This window comes from Nycticebus coucang, chromosome 4 (assembly GCF_027406575.1).
Source record: "Nycticebus coucang isolate mNycCou1 chromosome 4, mNycCou1.pri, whole genome shotgun sequence".
NCBI classification, from domain to species: Eukaryota; Metazoa; Chordata; class Mammalia; order Primates; family Lorisidae; genus Nycticebus; species Nycticebus coucang.
The window spans coordinates 25,527,751-25,530,580 of NC_069783.1; positions in this window are offsets into that span (position 1 = coordinate 25,527,751).

Below are 2,830 nucleotides of genomic sequence, written 5' to 3' on the forward strand. Positions count from 1 at the left end.
ACTGAAGCTGATCAAGAACCAGAACCCGTATTTTATAAGGCAGACTCTTACAAGCTTTCCACCTGCCTAGCCCTAATTTACTCAATTCCTGTATGATTAAGGTAGGGAAAATCCTGCCACAAATCCTGGTGGAACAGTAAGGAAACAAATTCAATGTCAAAAACCCTTAACTGAAAGGCTCCTATATGCAAAACGCCATGCTAGAGTTGAATTTATAATAGGACACCAAATTTGTTAAGTTGTAAAATTGCATTGAGGTCAGATTGTCTGGGTTCAAATCCCAGTATCACCACTTACTTATTATATGACCTGTTCAAACTGCTTACCCTCTTACCATTAAAATGGCAAAAACAGCTAGGTGCAGTGGCTCATAACTGTAATCTGAGGCAGAAGGATCAGTTGAGACCAGGAGTGTTCAAGACCAGCTTAGGCTATCGCTGGTAGTGAAACCTCATCTCTACAAAAAATTTAAAAAATTAGCTAGGCATGGTGGTGCATGCTACCATGGTCCGAGCTACTTTGGAGGGTGAGGCAGGATGCTTGAACCCAGGAGCTAGAAGTTGTAGTTAGCAATGATTGCGCCACTGTAACCACTCCAGCCTGGGTGACAGAGACTCTGTCTCCAAAAAAAAAAAAAAGGAAATACCCACTTTGCATCAGTTATTAAGAATTAATCCTTAATTAATAACTTAAAGTGCCTGTGATAGATAGACCAAGTGTTTAATACTCGTTCATCCTCTTTTTACTTCCACCCTCTTGGAAACACACAGGAGGGAGAATATTCTTTTACCGGGTGAAAACTGGAAAGCTTTTTAATGAAGATGGGATCTTGAAGGATGAATAGAACTTAGGTTAAGATGATGGAAAAGGACACTATTAGGACAATAGTGTGTTGGCTCAGCGCCCATGGCTCAGTGGTTAGAGTGCCAGCCACATACCCCGGGGCTAGTGGGTTCGAACACAGCCTGGGCCTGCTAAACAACAGTAACAACTGCAACAACAAAATAACTGGGTGTTGTGGTAGGCGCCTATAGTCCCAGCACTTGGGAGGCGGAGGCCAGAGAAATCACTTAAGACCAAGAGTTTGAGGTTGCTGTAAGCTGTGATGCCACAGCACTCTACCAAAGGCCACATGGGACTGTCTCCAAAAAAGAACAGTGTGAGCAAAGGGACAAAGGTAGAAAAGTCCAAGGACCAATGGACAGTACAAAGTAGATACACTGGGAAGGTCAGAAGAGGAGTGGCCTCAGGAGAAAAAGGTTTCTATTGGTAGAGAAAAAGAGCAAGATTAAGAATGGGACTGAGACTCAACTCTGGTGGAGCAGAGCTGCCAAAACCAACCAGCAGCCTCAATAATGTGGGTCCCCAGGTCTCAGGTTTTCTACCACCAAAAGAAGGAAAAGAGATGGCTATGTAGAATGAGACAACAGACAGTACTTCCATTATTGGTCAGCTCAAAAAACAAAACTGCCTCAATGTGAGCTGGATCACAGGGTGACACTCAACTCCTTTGCATACAGGGGTTGTGGTCCTTCTGCTGCTAATAGACCTGGATTTCCTCGGTTTCCTTGTCTGCTTAGGGTAGGGACTTAACTTCTTGATTCTCCCCACCTCCCAAAGTCTCATTCTGTTGCTCCAGTATAGAATGCTATGGCTTCGGCCTAGCTCACAGCAATCTCTGTGACCCTCTTGGGGTTCAAGTGATCCTCCTCCATCAGCCTCATGAGTAACTGGGATTGCAGCTGCCCACCATAGCTGGGCTAATTTTTTTTTTTTGTAGAGACAGAGTCTCACTTTATGGCCCTCGGTAGAGTGCCATGGCATCACACAGCTCACAGCAACCTCCAACTCCTGGGCTTAAGCGATTCTCTTGCCTCAGCCTCCCAAGTAGCTGGGACTACAGGCGCCCGCCACAACACCCAGCTATTTTTTGGTTGCAGTTCAGCCAGGGCTGGGTTTGAACCCGCCACCCTCAGTATATGGGGCTGGCACCTTACCAACTCAGCCATAGGCGCTGCCCCAGCTGGGCTAATTTTTCTTTGAGTAGAGAAAGGGGTCTTGCTTTTGCTGAGGCTGGTTTCAGACTCCTGAGCTCAAGGGATCCCCTACTTCCCAGAGCACTAGATTTACAAGCATAAGCCATTTGATTCCTCCCCCCTCCCCCTTTTATTTTTGGAGACAGAGTTTCACATTGTCACCCTCAGTAGAGTGCCATGGAGTCAGCTCACAGCAACCTCAAACTCATGGGCTCAAGAGATCCTCTTGCCTCAGCCTCCCAAGTAGCTGGGACTACAGACGCCTGCCACAACACCCGGCTATTTTGTAGAGACAGGGTCTCACTCTTGCTCAAAATAGTCTCGAATTCCTAAGCTCAAGCAACCCACCCACCTCAGCCTCCCAGAGTGTTGGGATTACAGACGTGACCGTGCCTGGCCTATTCCTAGATATTTGGACAGCCAAGAGTGCCAGAGGGTTCTGTTCCAGGTAATCTCCACTCTCCAATAAGAACCAGCTGCCTATTTTTCTCTATTTCCTGAGGTCATCTATTTCCCTCCAAATCTCCTGAACATTTCTAAACATTCTGTACTCCTAAATATTCCAAGGCTACAGTTTGCCTATTTCTCATTGCTGGGGTCTGTCCTTGCTTAGGAGGCAGTATCGTCATTGTGTGTCTGCAGCATCCCGTAAGAGGACTTTAACACAATGAGATAAAACATTACTGTGCTTGCGTTCTAAATACCTCCTATACATAGAATTTAAATAATTAAACATGTTTAATAAGTCAACAATGTGACAGTAGGATCAAAAATCATGACGTGTAAAAGAATGG